General features: G+C 39.6%; 1 protein-coding gene across 1 annotated transcript in view; it reads left to right on the top strand.

The window, feature by feature from the left end:
• The first annotated feature begins 4,782 nt into the window (after positions 1-4,782).
• USP13 (ubiquitin specific peptidase 13) overlaps positions 4,783-17,576 on the top strand; it is a 130,103-nt gene continuing 117,309 nt past the window's right edge. Inside the window, exon 1 of the mRNA XM_061193385.1 lies at positions 4,783-4,840. The gene's annotated coding sequence lies outside the window, so the exon portion shown is untranslated. The remainder of the gene's footprint in view (positions 4,841-17,576) is intronic.

Genomic DNA, 17,576 nt, shown 5'->3' with positions numbered 1-17,576 from the left:
AAAATGATTACTGTAAAGATTATGAAATGAGTAAAAGTTAAAATAATGACTGTCATTTATTAAGCATTTACTGTCTGCTGAGCACTGCGCTGAATAACTGCATTTATTCACATTATTTTCAAAATGACCTTATGAGGTCATTTTCTGCATTTTACAGATGAGAAATTGAGGCTAAGAAATTTTGAACACATGCTCAATATTTACAAAAATAAACATTTATGCTTCAACTTCCAAAATAACCGTTTAGCTTCAAAAATTCATTATTCTCAGCGAATACCTTTTGAATGCCCTTGTGCCTTAAGGGCCCTAAACACCCTTTACAATCCAGCCAACATCCTTTGGGGTGATGGCATTTTCTTATTTCCCCAGAAGAGGGCTGCCTCGCCCAGCTGCTTCCAGATTTTGTTTTGAGGATTCCCTATGCAATTACCACCTCATAATGCTGCCAAAGTATATGAGAGAAGGACATGCTGTCCCTGAACCCCTGCTTGCACGAACCATTTGGTTTTGTAGGAGAAGGGGAAGGAGAATGGAAGCAGATAGGTCTTGTCAGTGGTCATTGTAAATGATACTACACTTATGTACATTTACATTCAGTATTGTTAGACTTCACATGTTATTTTTCAACACCAGTAGGTTTTACTTTATTTTCTCCTTTCTATTATTATATACAAAAAACAGAAAATATGGAAAGTGTGGGACTTCCCTGGTGATGCAGTGGTTAAGAATCCGCCTGCCAATGCAGGGACACAGATTCGAGCCCTGGTCCGGGAAGATCCCACATGCCACGGAGCAACTAAGCCCGTGCGCCACAACTACTGAGCCTGCGCTCTAGAGCCCATGAGCCACAACTACTGAGCCCGCGTGCCACAACTACTGAAGCCCGTGCGCCTAGAGCCTGTGCTCCTCAACAAGAGAAGCCACTGCAATGAGAAGCCTGCGCACCGCAACGAAGAGTAACAAGCTCGCGCACAGCAACGAAGACCAAACACAGCCAAAAATAAAATAAATACATTTATTAAAAAAATATATATATGGAAAGTGTTACAAGAAATACTGGAAATCCCACCAGCCATAAAGAAATCTGAGAAATTTCCTTTAATTTTTTTTTTTTTTTAGCATAGCTGGGATCATATATATATAATGGAGAGGTTTTAAAAAAAAGTTTGAAAGTGTTTCTTGGAGGGAAACGTTAATAAAACTCTACTGGGCACTAAGATGCATACCGGAGGTAAAGTGGTCATCACAGGACATGCTTCCCCCAGAGCACACTCTCAGCACAGATGATAGGCATTAAATCAGATTACCTGTGCTGGGGAAGAACAGGGCACTGTAGCAACCTGTGGCATCCCGAGCTAGACTATGGGTACATGGAATGATTGGAAGCTCATTCCATAGCATCTGGAACATAGCAAGCACTGAGTAAAGATCTATTGAGTTAATGATTCATAGATTTAACATGAATTTTGTGTTATCTTTAAATTATCTTTTTTCTTTTTCTGTAATTCTGTAGGACCCAGCATGGTGTTCTATAAAGACATGGGATTGAATTGAGCAGACTTCAGACTAAATTCTGAGCTTGCCAAACACTATGACAATAATAATGACTACTATCTATTTGGTATCTGCTGCATGTGCCAGACATTACACATTAGGAACTTTATATTTAATCTTCCCTCTATCTCATACTGAGAAAACTCCTTCACTTCTCTAAGCCCTATCTCTAAAATGGGGATTAGGCTCTTCATCCCACGGTACTATTGTGAGGATCACCGGGGTGATGCATGTAAAGTGCCTACTACACTGGTTAAGTAATAGGTGATAAAGTTCTCTCTGTCAACTAAAGATTGAGATGGTGCACTCCTTTTTCAAGAAAATTGCTAAATATCCTATACTGTCTCTGCTTCAGGCCTGTTAACTTTAAAAGAGTAATGGAATTATAGATAGACTACAGCCAATGGGCAATGTTTTTAAAACTACTTCCAGATCATGGAAAAGTCAAAGGTACCCAATTCTGCAATGTAAATTAACCATACTATTCTCATTAAAAACAGATACACTCTGCTGGAGATCACAAGGAGTTAGCAGAGATTGTTAGGGCTCAATCTCTTTCCTTATGTAACTATTTCCAAATTGCAGTCCTTCTCGATTTCAACTGTCTCTATTTTTACTTCCACATATGATATATACTTAATATTTTCTTTAATTTGACCTTTTTAAACTTAAATTTTTAAAAAATGTTATGGCTATAAATAGAAAACAAGTCCTTTGCCATAATTAAAAGGCAATCACAGGTATAACTATGGATTATATTCTACCTAGATTTTTACCAAATGGAGACTTTCCTTTATGAAATCAAATGGAGAATTGAAAAGGCAATAACTTGGTCATGGTGTGATGCAGTATATCTTCCAGGTACATGCCCACACCTTGGACATTTTTTGTTTATTGCATTAACATGGCAATACCATTGACATTGGAAAATATGAAAATAAATATCCTCTAATGTATCAATTATAATTAACCTTAATAATTCACATTTTTGTTTTTTAAATCACTTATCATGACATTTAAATAGTTATCTAAAAGCATAGTAATTCAACATTGCACATCAGAATTAACCACAGAGAGTTTGTTTTTGGAAGACATTTGAACAAAACCTACCTAGAGCCATGATCTCTTCTATTTTTAACCTAATAATCACATATCTAAGGAATTATCTTAAAGAAATAATCCACAAAAATGAAAAAGCCATATATACATTAAACTCTTAATCACAACATCATATAAAATAATGAAAAAACATAAGCAATTTGTACTTAATAGGCGAGTGGTTTGTTAATTACTAGTATATCACTTGATGGAATATTGTGTAGCCATTAAAAATAATTATGAAAACTATGTAGCAATGAGGGGAAATACCTATGTTACTTAAGACAGAGGTAGAGAAACTATTACAGAAACCCCAAATATATCACAAATGAGATGGAACTTTCTTTCTTTATCTTTGTAAAAGTCTCAGCTGGTATGGCAGCTCTCCTCCATGAATTCTCAGGATCCCAGTCTCTTTCTATCTTGTTGTTCTGCCATTCTCCGCATGCTGCTTCCATTGCATGGTTCAAGATGACTAACCTAGCTTCTGCTATCATGACTAAATCCCAGCCAATGGGAAGAGGGAAATAGAAGAGGGAAGCATGTTCTATACATCTAAAACATAGAACTAGAAATCACATTCACTTCTGTTCCCATACCACTGGAGAGGACTTAGTCATAAGACCATTCCCAGCCTCAAGAAATATGTCCAGCTAAAAAATTTTGGAGAAAGGATACTGAGGAAAAACTAGCAGTCTCTGCCAATCTTCTCTAGTGTTAAGTAAAAATAGCAGCATACAAAGTAACTGTACACTAAACATTAATTGTACAGTAGAGAAGTGAGACTTTGACCTGGTGATCAAAGCTAACATCACACACACACACACACACACACACACACACACACACACACACACACAATAATTTAACATTGGGACTTCCCTGGTGGCGCAGTGGTTAAGAATCTGCCTGCCAATGCAGGGGACACAGGTTCAAGCCCTGGTCCAGGAAGATCCCACATGCTGTGGAGCAACTAAGCCTGCAAGCCACAACTTCTGAGCCCGTGTGCCACAACTACTGAAGCCTGTGTACCTAGAGCCCGTGCTCCACAACAAGAGAGGCCACCACAATGGGAAGCTCGCGCACCACAACGAAGAGTAGCCCCTGCTCGCAGCAACTAGAGAAAGACTGCACAGCAACGAAGACCCAACGCAGCTAAAAATTAAAAAATAAAAAATTGTAACATTACATATGAGGGGACACATGAATATACCCTGAGAAGAACACAGCCTGTGCAGTATGCCAACCTCAGTCTAATTCAATCCAATCACAAGGAAACATCAGACACACACACACAAGATGTAAACATTCCATTTTTTAAAAAGCTGGACTGTTATTTAAAAATGTGAATGTCATGAAAGACAAAGAAAGGCTGTGAAAATCTTCCATATAAAAAGAGGATAAACGACATGCAACTAAATGCAATACCTGACACTACACTGTACTGGAAGGGGGGCGGGTATGTTATAAAGGACCTTGTTAGATCAACTGACCAAGTTAGAGTATGGAAGGTGGATTAGATAAAAGTATTATTTCAAAGTGCATGTAAGAAGTTGATAATGCTCTGCAGTTATAAAGAGAATATCCCTATTCTTAGGAAGTGGACACATTTAGGGGTAGAAGATAGAAATATTTAGGGGTAAAGGTGGTGTATGTGATATGACGTCTCTGGCTTACTCTCAAATCATTCAGAAAAAATATCATTTCTATGTATGTGTGTATACATATACACATATAGTCACATATGTATGTGTGTATGAATAGATATGCACACATATATATGAGTCTATATGTATCTCTCTACATATACAATAATTAGGTTCAGATATGTGTGTATATATATACATCTATATACGTGTGTGTGTGTGTGTGTGTGTGCACGTTATGGGCGGAATTGTGCCCCCCACAAAAAATTCATATGTTGAAATCCCAACCCCCAGCATCTCAAACTCTGACTTTATTTGGAAATAGGATCTTTATAGAGGTAATTAAGTTAAAATGAGATCATTAGGTGGGCCCTAATCCAGTATGACTTGTCTTTTAACAGGAGATTAGAACAAAGATATTTACAGAAGGAAGATCATGTGAAGACATGGGGAAAGATAGCCATCTACAAGCCAAGGAAAGAGGCCTCAGAAGGAACCAAACCTGCTGACACCTCGATTTTGGACTTCTGGACTCCAGAATTGTGAGAAAATAAATTTTTGTTGTTTCAGTCACCCATTCGACATACTTCTATCTTCCTCTTCCTCCTCCTCCTTTTCCTTTAATTGTCCTTTACCTTCTTCTTCTCTAGTTAGTTTCATAGGACAAATTTTTTGAGAACTATTCATGTACTTAAACTGTTCTTACAAACTGCTTATATTTAATGGGGCTGTCAAAGTGACATTGGAAATAATACAACACAATTTAGATGAATGACACCGTACATATCTGTCAGAAGTTTCATTAGAACATTTGACTTTCTTGTATACTTTGAAGCTTTCTCTTCATGTGATCTCTTGTCGTGTCATCATTTCAAGAGAGTTTAGGAGATATCTGAGGTTTTTTTAAAAAATTATTGTACTGAAGTATAGTTGATTTACAATGTTGTGTTAATTTCTGCTGGACAGCAAAGTGATTCAAACTTGTACATTCTTTTTCATATTCTTTTCCATTATGGTTTATCACAGGATACAGAATACAGTTCCCTGTGCTACACAGTAGGACCTCGTTGTTTATCCTCTTTATATATAATGGTTTGCATCTGCTAATCCCAAACTCCCAATCCATCCCTCCCTCACTTCCACACCCTCTTGGCAACCACAAGTCTGTTCTCTATGTCTGTGAGTCTGTTTCATAAATAAGTTCATTTGTGTCATATTTTAGAGTCCACATATAAGTGAGGAGATATCTGAGTTTTTTTTTAAATAGAGGAGGCAATGAGAATGAGAAGAAAGTGAGGGAAAGTGCAATTCTTACAAGATTTTTTTCTTCATACATAGAAAGTAAATATTTTTTTAATCTTCCTACCATTTTACAAATGAAGAGAACGAAGTGTGGAGCAGTTAATTAATTCTCTCAGGTTATGTAACTAGGGAGTAGAGCTGGATAGCTATAGCTAGGAGTAACATTGGCCTTTTATCTCCCAAATCAATGTCCTGTCAATTTTCACTTTACAAGTTCCCTCATGGAACATGATTTCCACTGCTTCTCCCTGACTTGGTCATTGCTTGCTGCATGCATTTTTGCAATATCTCCAGCAGGTTCTTTTTGCCAGTAGCCATCCGCCTGCAGCCTGTGCTACACTGGGCCACCAGCCTTATCTCCCTCAAAGGTCACCTCCACGTACGTCACTTTCCTGCTCAACAGCCTTCAGTGACTCTCCACTGCCTGTAAAGAGGAAGCCCAAAGTCCTTGCCCCACTTCAAACTGCCTGCAGTGTCACATTCTTTTCAGTGATTAACTTTCTGGACACTTGATCCTTGCAAAACCAGTCTATTCTTTAAATTTATTTTGTGCATTCCCCCAGTATGCTAGTTGTTAATCTGTGTCATGCAGTTGACGGCTAATCATGTGTATGTTGTGGAATACTGCATCTTAGTTGGACAAAAGGAAAATGTGTGAACTCACACATTTACCAAATATATTTTGGGCATCTATAATGTGTCAGCCGTGAGGTGTTGGGAGGTAGGAGTTAAGAAGACAACAGGTGGTTTGTGGAAGAAAGTATAGTTCCTCATTAAAAGAGAAGCAGAAAAGCAATTCAAGCTGTATTAGTTTCCTATGGCTGCTGTAACAAATCAACACAAACTTGGTGGCTTAAAATGGCTGAAATCTATTCCTTCATAGTTCTGGAAGCCAAGTCTGAAATCAAGGTGTGGGCAGGGCTGTTCTCCTTCTGGAGGCTCCAGGAGAGAATCCATTCTTGCTTCTTCCAGCTTCTTGTGGCTGCCAGTATCCTTTGGCTTGTGGTCACATCACTCCAATCTCTGCCTGTGTGGTCACATTGCCATTTCCTTTTCTGTGTGTGTCAAATCTCATTCTGCCTCTCTTTTATAAGGACATTTGTGATTACATTTAGATCTCGCCCAGATAATCTAGGATAATTCTCAAGATACTTAATTTAATCACATATGCCACACACAGATCTTTTTTTGCCACATGAGATAATATTCACAGGTTCCAGGAATTAGGATGCGAATATCTTTGGGGGGCCATTATTCAGCCTACTACACAAGTCACGAGATCATAAAAGCTTTTAAGAGATTTTCACATGAGTGTTAAAAATAAAGCATACTTAATTACTTAGTACTAAGTAACAAGAATTTTAAAAAATTGGTCTGTATTTCTAATTTTCTAATGTAGTTGTATCATTTAGAAATTGTATTCAGCTACTTGTAACAGAGCATTTCCCACTACCTCCTTCAAAAATGGTGACTTAAACAGATACAAATTTATTTTTCTTTTATGAAGACCATTCAGAAGTAGACAGCCCAGGGCTGACTAGTATGCAGCTCTAAGAAACCATCAGGGATCGAGTAACTTCCCATCTTTATTCTCTACCAAACCTGGATTCCATCCTCACTTAAGGTCCAAGATGGCTGCTGGAGCTCCAGGCATTACATCCAGATCAGAATGACATCAGAAAGGCATAACACTTTCTCCTTACATCTTAGTTTCTAAAATGTACTAGATGCACCTAGATGCAAAGTTGGAAAATTTAGTTTTTTACCTGAGAACATTACCCAATTTCATTTTCTTTTTTTTTTTTTTTTTAATTTTTGTTGGAGTATAGTTGATTTACAATGTTGTGTTAGTTTCAGGTATACAGTAAAGTGAATCAGTTATACATATATGTATATCCACTCTTTTATTTTATTTTTAAATTTTTATTTATTTTTATTTACTTTATTTTATTTTATTGTTATTTTTTTGGCCACACAGTGTGGCTTGTGGTATCTTAGTTCCCCGACCAGGGATCAAACCCGGCCCTCAGCAGTGAAAGCATGGAGTCCTAACCACTGAACCACCAGGGAATTCCCAATCCACTCTTTTTTAGATTCTTTTCCCATGTAAGTCATTACAAAGAATTGAGTAGAGTTCTCTGTGCTATACAGTAGGTCTCCCAATTTCTTTTTCTAAGAGAGAAGGAGGGATGGATATTGCAAATCAAAAACATTTTTTTTGAGCAACTTCTATATGTAAAAGCACAGCTTAGATCAGGGAGTGCAAAGATGTATTATGATGGTCTCTGCCCTCAAGTGACCTGAAATCTAGTCAGGGAGACAGAGTGGATAAATAAAAGATTTTCTAAAATACACTTATTATCTAATGAGTGACATAAGCAGTAAGTGTATGTGGTAGACTTTCTGAAAAATGTGGGGCAAATAGGATTTAGAAACATCAAATGAATGAGGGAGAATATTCCAACTGGGGTTCATCATGAGCAAAAGTATAAAAGCACGAGTGTTCATGAAGTGATCAATGAATACTGAGAGAGCGATTTGGTTAGCTATATGTATGGAGGAAAGCAGTTCCCCACAGTAACATGCAGTCACTCACTGAAGAGGAAGGAAGGTATCAGGTTTGTGGATAATGATAGAAATAATAAGAATAGTTAGCATGTTCCAGGAACTCTGTTAAATGCTTTACAAACATTTCACATCCTTGTAACAATTCTGCAAGATCAGTACAGTATTTATTTATCGAATTTGGTTCTGATTAGCATCCCTTATTTGCAGAATGCCCCCTTCCAATCACAGGCATCGGCATATTCAGATGCCCAACCAAGCAGACTTTCTCCTAGAAACCTAGACCTTGAGTAGAGACGCATATGGATGGAATGAAATTATTGTTTCATTAACTGGTGGCAGCATTTGGAAAGAAGGTGCATGAGTGGCTGCTACTGTGACCTTGGAGCTTTGGTTTCTGATAGTTCAGCCTGTTCTTCAGTACCAGGAGTCAACCAGTACTTTTCCAAAACACCCCTTCTTATTCCTTTATGTTGGTCAGAGCTAGTTTCTATTGCTTATGACGGAAGAACTCCAACTTTTTCACTCTCAGAGAATGTGTTGCAAGCAATAAATGCTGGGGGATACGAGGTGGGTATTTGGAATTGCTTTTCAGTTCAGAACTGGGTAGAAGGCAGTTAGATTTCCATTCAGATTTCAAGACAGAATATAGCAGGCTGTAGTACTCAGTGGTGAAATAGATCAATCAGGTGAACACTTGTATTGTGTGGGACTGTGTGTCCAGAGCCATAAAGTTCTGGAAAAGGTGGCTGTCCTAGCCCTTGGGCAGTGGGAAATGTCAGGGCTCTGTTTTAAAAGATGGATAATTGGATAATTTGATGCAAGGAAAGGACATGTTCAAAATTTTAAAGTCTTCAAGGAATAGGATGAATCTCAAAATATTTATGTGACTGTGATAAAATAATTACTTCCTGCTTGCAGCTGTAGAATGAGATCTCTGAAAGTCAAATTCTACTGCTGAAAATGCTGTCTTCCTTACTTTAATGTCCAAGTACTGGCACAAGTGAGGAAAGAGTAAGGATTCCCATAATTGAAATAGAGAAATCTAGGGGTATGTAGGGGACTGGGAGTCCTAAATTCTGAAACACTTCTGAACTTTTCCCCACACTCTTTCCTTCTTTCTTTTTCCCTTTCTTCTAAAAAAGCCATACTCTCTTTCAGGAGCAAGTTAGCGTTTTTCTCATTGTCCAACGCTTTAGTATTTTCTACTGATAACCATTTTCCCTGATAACCCAACATGGTCTCCAAGAGTAAACTGCAGAGTCAGAGTGGAAGAGTTCAGTAGTTATATTCCAGGATGTCACGGGAATCAACAAATTCTACAAAAATGGGGCAAATATCTGTGGGAATGACTTTTGAGGATGTTTGACCAAGGAGGGCAAAACATGAATTTGAATCAGACCAAATCGATCGATATGGATTTACTCAGCAGACATTCTGTATAGAATGTATTAGCGTGGGCACGGTCCTAATGCAAACTTTGGTTGCCCAACCCAAACCTGCACCAAATGCTGGCTCATGCTAAATGGTGACAAAGGGCTGGAAGTTCCTTGGCATAGCATAGAGGAAGGGACTCAAGAGATAGAAATGCTGAATTAGATCTATCAAATGTCTCCAACAGGGCCCAGAATCTATTTTTTTTTTAATTTTATAAATTTATTTATTTTATTTTATCTATTTTTGGCTGTGTTGGGTCTTCGTTGCTGTGCGTGGGCTTTCTCTAGTTGCGGTGAGCGGGGGCTACTCTTTGTTGTGGCGTGCGGGCTTCTCATTGCGGTGGCTTCTCTTGTTGTGGAGCATGGGCTTTAGGCGCACGGGCTTCAGTAGTTGTGGCACACAGACTCAGCAGTTGTGGCTCACGGACTCTAGGGCGCAGGCTCAGGAGTTGTGGTGCACGAGCTTAGTTGCTCCGCGGCATGTGGGATCTTCCCAGACCATGGCTCGAACCCGTGTCCCCTGCAATTAGTAATTTACTAATTTTCCAATGGGCTCTGAATGCTGCTCACAGGAGTTGCCCATGAAGTGGGCTTTCTGATCCCTGTGGGGCTGGAGGAGTCTGGGGTGGATTCCCCAGGTGGTAGTAATTCACTACCAGGAGTAAAGCCAGCATGGTTTTGATATGAAGCAGCAGTTCAAACGTGATTAACAGATCTTAGGGAATGGCTAATCCACAGACAACTCTGGCTACATTTTACCATGGGGTTCCCAGGAGTGTAAGCAGTGGATCTTCCACTAAGATATCATATCCCACCCTCCCCAACTGCATGTTTAGAGACCTCAATCAAGACACCTTGCTAGATAGTCAGGAGGAGTTAGTTGGCACTCCCAGAGCTCCTTGATTGGAGTGGAGGCTGGGTTCCTTAGGAAAGATTCTATAATATTATCAAATATGGACATTCTGAACCTTCCTCCTGGCCTTCCCTGAAGCTGCTTCCCTAGTAACAGTGCCCTGGAGAATGGGAAATATCCAAACTTTTCAAAGACTATTGGAAGTTGGCTATGATTGAAACTATAACTTGCTGGAATGCCGTTCCCATCTGCTGGAGTGGAGGCTTATGGGGAGCAGATGATATATGGACTTCTGACCTACTTCACCTCACGGTAGGCCGAGTGGGACCCCGAGCTCATCCTGTGGCTGGTACTCCAGTTCCTGAAAGTATTATTGGAATACATGACCTTAGCAAACTGTAGAATCTCCACATTGGCTCCCTGAACCGTGGAGTAAGAATTACCATAGGAGGGGCTTCCCTGGTGGCGCAGTGGTTAAGAATCTGCCTGCCAATGCAGGGGACATGGGTTCGAGCCCTGGTCTGGGAAGATCCCACATGCCGCGGAGCAACTAAGCCCGTGCGCCACAACTACTGAGCCTGTGCTCTAGAGCCCGCGAGCCACAACTATTGAGCCTGCATGCCACAACTACTGAAGCCCACGTGCCTAGAGCCCGTGCTCCGCAACAAGAGAAGCCACCACAATGAGAAGCCCGCGCACCGCAATGAAGAGTAGCCCCCGCTCGCCACAACTAGAGAAAGCCCGTGCGCAGCAACAAAGACCCAATGCAGCCAAAAATAAATAAATTAATTAATTAATTAAAAAAAAAAAAAGAATTACCATAGGAGGAAGGACCAAGAGGATGCCACTGATGTTCCCCTTCCCTAACAAAATTGTAAATGTGAATCAAAGCTGCACTTTGAGTGGAGCTGCAGGAATTCATGCCAGTATCAAAGATCAGGAAGACATAGACTTGGTGATTTCTGTCATACTCCCATTCTTTTCCCCATCATTTCCTACCATTTCTCCCGTTAGAATGGAGAATGATAGTGGACTGTGGTAAAGTTAACAAGGTGGTGATTTCAATTTCGTTGAGGTTCCAGAGATGATCTCCTTATGAAGCAAATTAATGCATCTCGTGGCATTCAGTTTGCAGCTACTGATCTGGTTGCAGGCTTTTTCTCCATTCAGATAAACAGGTTTGCCATCACCTGAAGGATAAGTAGCACAACTTAATTCTCTTGCTTAGGGTCATGTCAATTCTGATTCTGGATCATAACGCATGGCCTGTAGGGATCTTGACCAGGGGCTGGCAAATGTTTTCTGTAAAGGGCCAGACAGTAAATACCTTGGATGTTAGTCCACGTGGTTTTGGTTGCATCTACTCCACTTGGCCGTTGGAGCGCCAAAACAGCCACAGACAATATGTAAGTGGATGAGTGTGGCTGGGTTCCAGCAACACTCTATTTACAAAAGCAAACTGCAGGCTGGATTTGTGCTGCAGTTTGCCAACTCCTGATCTTGACCATCAGCATCTATAGGACATAATGCTAGTCCTACAGTGATGACAGCAACTGTGCAGCAAATGACAGCAAATGTGATGACAGCAAATGTGCAGACAGCAACTGGAGAGCAGGAAGTGGCAGGTGCCCTGTGACAGAAGGTGGGAGAGAGATTCTGAAAACAGGGGTTTGCCATCCCAGTGAAATTCCAGAGGGGATTTTAATATTAATAATATAGAAATTTAGAAATACAGAAATAATATAGAAAAGTTCTTTATCTCAAGCTCCCTACCACTATAGGGACTATATTTGGTAAATTTCTTTGGATTTTGGAGCCAGTCTGCATCATGTTTAGGTAACTCGCTTTGTCCATTTACGAGGAAACCAGAAGAGCAGCCTGTGGCTCTATGGTTAACATGTTTTTTTTACTGTGTTCACACCAGGCTTGTCTACACCAGAGTGGAGGGCACGTCTGCCTGTGTGTGCATGGAAATGGTGGTGGGCATGAGTAGGGATGGTGTCAGATTGGCCAGAAAGGCAACTTGCCTGTCTACCTCGGTGAGTAACTTATGAGTCAGGCTCCTGGAAGGACTGTGGTATTACAGATCATGAAACCCAAAAAGGTGAACAGGGATCTCAGGTATCCTCTTAAGCGGAATAACAGCTTACCTCACCTTGATGTTAAGAGCTCTTGGGACTTCCCTGGTGGTGCAGTGGTTAAGAATCTGCCTGCCAATGCAGGGGACGTGGGTTCGAGCCCTGGTCTGGGAAGATCCCCCATGACGCGGAGCAACTAAGCCCGTGCACCACAACTACTGAGCCTGCGCTCTAGAACCCGCGAGTCACAACTACTGAAGGCCAAGCGCCTAGAGCCCGTGCTCCGCAACAAGAGAAGCCACCACAGTGAGAAACCCTTGAGCCACAACGAAGAGTAGCCCCTGCTCGTCGCAACTAGAGAGAAAGCCCCCGCGCAGCAACGAAGACCCAACGCAGCTAAAAACAAATAAATTTAAAAAAAAATTAATAAGAAAAAAAGGAGCTCTTCAAGGAGTTTGCTCATTCCAATCTGAACCACCCTTCTAGTTAGGCAGATTGTCTATAAACTTAACAGAAGCTTGCTGAGTTTTATATGGAGGGTAGAGGGGACAAGCAAGTAAGAAAGAGGACAGGTGGAAGAGAAAATTGACATAATCAAATGGTAATGTAAAAAGTTAGCATTTACCTTATTTACAAAAAGAAACAGAGACTTAATGCAAAGCATTTAGATAACATGGAAGAGGACAAAGAAAAAATAAACAAAAATATCTTTTTTCAGCCAGAGATAAATGCCACTAAAATGTAGGTTATTCCAATCTTTTTTCTATGCTATGCCTATGTGTATATGTGTGCATGTATTTAGACAGAATGATAGTGTATGTGCTCATTTATAATCTGTTCTTGGTGTCTGCCTTACAGTGATCTTTTTTTACATGTCAATGAATATTCTTATACCACATGACTTTTGATTGGTACATAGAATTGCTTCAAACAGAAAATGCCTTAAGTTTCTTAACCAGTGACCGATTGTTTTATATTTAATAACCAGTGCTTCTTGCAGAGGCTCTCTGCCAGGATAGAAAATTTTATGGATATGTCTCCATAACAAGCTGTCGTCATATATGGCTTTACCAGATCACCGCAAATAATTAGAGGACATCTGAGGTCAAGAGCTATTCCGTTAATTGAAATAATTAAGATATCTTTTTTCTCTGTAGATTTCCCAAATTCCCCTTTTTTGGCATTGGTCACAGTAACTAATATTCATGTCATGTTTTAATGTAACCTCTGGGAACATTTATGCAGCAATGAATTTTACCTAAAAGGCACAGAGCTGACTACAAAACATATCTATTACAATGTCACAGATGTGAGTCATTCATTTGGTAGGTACTTATTGAGTGCCTAAAATAAACAGAGCACTCCATTCTGGGCAGGCAATATTCCGTAAACACTGAGCTGCCACGATGTGCAAGGATACTTAGAAATATAACTTCTTTCAAAGGATTTGCTTTCTAGGGGACAAGATATGGAACCAAGACTAATTAAATAACAGTACAAAAGGTGTTATAAGGCAGTATCTAATGATGGGTACAGGCAATGGGGCTGTCATTTTTTAAAGATTGATTCCTCAGCATTGGAGCTGTCAGAAAAGGCTTCACATAAAAAGTCTTGAAAGAACAGAGAAGATAGGAATGAGAGGGGGAGCTTTCAGCCAAGGCTAGAAGACAAGTACATTTATCCTTGGGGTACAGTAAATAGAGCTCACCTGAAGTGTAGGAGTGGGAGTAAAGTCTGAAAAGAAGGGGTGCTAGATGGGAGAGGTCCCTGAATGGCAGGCCATGGGAGTCTGGGCTCCACCCTGAGCATCATGGGAGGAGGCTTTAGAGCTGTAGAGTGACGTGGTGGCCTAACCACCTTGATGTGACAAAAGTCAGTTCTTCGTCTTAGGTCCTCTGAAATCTCTTCGGTAAGACTTTATTTACTTATTTTTGGCTGTGCCACGTGGCTTTCAGGATCTTACTTCCCGGACCAGGGATTGAACCCGCGCCCTCAGCAATGAAAGTGCGGAGTCCTAACCACTGGACCACCAGGGAATTCTCCAGTAAGACTTTAAATTTATGTTGGAAGTTAAAATTGTGTACTCATCATCACCTTATTCCCTCTCTTTGATCAAGATCCACATGTGGAAACTGGCCCAATAGTAAAATAGTCATATATAGAATTTGCAAAATTAAGTTTTAAAATTCCAGTAATTGAACTAGAATTTTTCCCTAAAATGGCATGATTAAGACATTGTCTTAATTCAGTGAAGTTTCTCTTATTAGCCTTTGTGTGTTGATAAATTTTTACATTATTTTAAAAACGTAACATCATTGAAGACATTTTGAAAATAAAAACAAAATCCTATAACAAATCCTAAACATAACTATTTAAATTTTGTCTTTCCAGTCTTGTCAAAAATGCATGTTTATTTTTACCCAGTTGCAATAATAATGTATAAGTATTGTAAATATGTTACGCTAACATACTACAAATGTATTAAAACAATCATTTTTATAATAATCATTTTTAAGATTTATATAAACATCTTTGAATAGATGTACCCAATTTAATCATTCCTCCATGTTTAGATGGTGTCATTTTCCCCTATTTTTCTTTTTTTCCCCCTGTTTTGATTAGAACTTTCCATCTGGTGTGCCATTGACATTCTGGTATGCAGAGATGGCATTCAGGTGTGATGAGATCTCTTTGATCCTTGGGAGGCCATGGGTGGGGCTTGCAGTGACTGGGGCCCCAGACTAGTAGCCCCAGGCTGCATGAAGCCATCCTTGACCAATTACTTCAGTGGGCTGTACAAATATTATCATTTTCAATGCGTGCCATTGCATGAAAAAAGTTGGGATGTATTTTTATGGTGGTGCAGTAATTGTCTTCAACTTCTATTAATATTACTGGTTATTGTTTTTACAACTGAGTTATAATTACTTTTTAAAACAATACTTGCACATAATAAAGATGTTAATGGTACAGAAAAGTAGATAGTGGTAGTAAGTTCCTCTCTAACCTTAGGCACTGTGTTTCTCTCCACAGAGCCCAATTGTCATTAATTTCTTGTGTGTTCTTCCAGAGGCTTCCTAAGGCCAAACAAGCACCTATCTATCTATGATGTTGCATAAATTTACATGATATTGATATCAATGTCTAAATCTATAGCTATCTAGGGGCAACATTAAAAATATTTAGCACAGGTACAACCACCTGGAAGGAAGGCCCATGGTATACAGGATGTGCCAGAGCACCTATTGCACATCCTTGGCCTTGAATGTACGCTTTGCTTTTACACATTGATTTGCACTCAGCTCTTTTAATCTGGTAATATGATTTGGAGATTGTTCCACATCAGCATGTACAGGGTGCTTCATTCTTTCGACGGTACCGTATTTTAACCACTTCCTACAGATGGATTTTTAGGCTGTTCCCAGTTTTTTGTTACTATAAACAATGCTCCAATAAATATCCTTAAACAGTGTGAATTTATCTGTAGCATAAACGTCTAGATAAAGAATTGCTGGGGAAAACATTATATGCATATAAAATTATGGTTGGTGTTGTTAAATTTCCTTTCAAGGAAGTTTAACGTCTTTATTCCTATCAGCAATGTATGTGAGGGCCTATTTCCCAAACCTGGGCCAACTCAATATATCTTTATTAGTCTGAAGGGTGAAAAATAGTGTCTCAATTTAATTTGCATTTAATTTTAAAATATTTAAAATCTTAAATTTTGAATGCTTCTGAATCAAGTTTTTCTCTGTAATTAGACAAGCAAGTTTCATCCATGAACCTGAAACAGGCATAGATACTACTAGAAGGTGAGAAGCTGGTGAGGATAATAAAAAGCAAAAACTCCTTGCGAGTATCTGCCCAAGGATGAGGGTAGCATTGGTGTTTAATTTTTTGCTTTGTGTCTCTTCTTCTCCATTTCCAACAGATTGCATTAGAAAGTTGTGAGTTACATAGATGTGTGGTGTTTGAGCCTTGCTTGAGGTGTGGAAATTTAGAAGAGCAGGGCAAGAAAGGGCTCATTCGTCCTCCTCACATCAAATTTCAGGTACCATCCTTTCTCCCTAGCAGAGGCAGCACATCTACAAAATCAGAGAGTGACAGAGAAATAATGGAAGAAAAAAAAAGGCATTTTAGTACTATTTGATCTGGGAGAGGCTTGCAGAAATCAGTGTGTTGTTGTTTTTTTTAATTGAAGTATAGTTGATTACAGTTTACAATCTCTGCTGTACAGCAAAGTGACTCAGTTATACACATATACACATTCTTTTTTTATTGAGATTTTTAAACAAAATATTTATTTATTTATTTTTGGCTGCAGCGGGTCGTAGTTGCACAGGAGCTTTGTTGCGGCATGTGGGCTCATGGTTGCGGTGTTTGGGCTCTGTAGTTGCATCACGAAGCTCTCTAGTTGTGGCTCACGTGCTCAGTAGTTGCGGTGTGAGGGCTTAGTTGCCCTTTGGCATGTGGGATCTTAGTTCCCCGACGAGGCATCGAACCGGCATCCCCTGCATTGGAAGGTGGATTCTTAACCACTGTACCACCAGGGAAGTCCCTCTTTTTTTTTTTTTAACATCTTTATTGGAGTATAATTGCTTATAATTGTGTTAGTTTCTGCTTTATAACAAAGTGAATCAGTTATACATATACATATGTTCCCATATCTCTTCCCTCTTGCATCTCCCTCCCTCCCACCCTCCCTATCCCACCCCTCTAGGTGGTCACAAAGCACAGAGCTCATCTCCCTGTGCTATGCGGTTGCTTCCCACTAGCTATCTATTTTATGTTTGGTAGTGTATATATGTCCATGCCACTCTCTCACTTTGTCACAGCTTACCCTTCCCCCTCCCCATATCCTCAAGTCCTTTCTCTAGTAGGTCTGTGTCTTTATTCCCGTCTTGCCCCTAGGTTCTTCATGACCTTTTTTTTTTTTCCCCTTAGATTCCATACATATGTGTTAGCATACTATATTTGTTTTTCTCTTTCTGACTTACTTCACTCTGTATGACAGACTCTACATTTGGTAGTGTATATATGTCCA

The sequence above is a fragment of the Eubalaena glacialis genome, chromosome 6 (assembly GCF_028564815.1).
Source record: "Eubalaena glacialis isolate mEubGla1 chromosome 6, mEubGla1.1.hap2.+ XY, whole genome shotgun sequence".
NCBI lineage: Eukaryota > Metazoa > Chordata > Mammalia > Artiodactyla > Balaenidae > Eubalaena > Eubalaena glacialis.
This window is presented reverse-complemented; position numbering and strand designations above follow the sequence as displayed.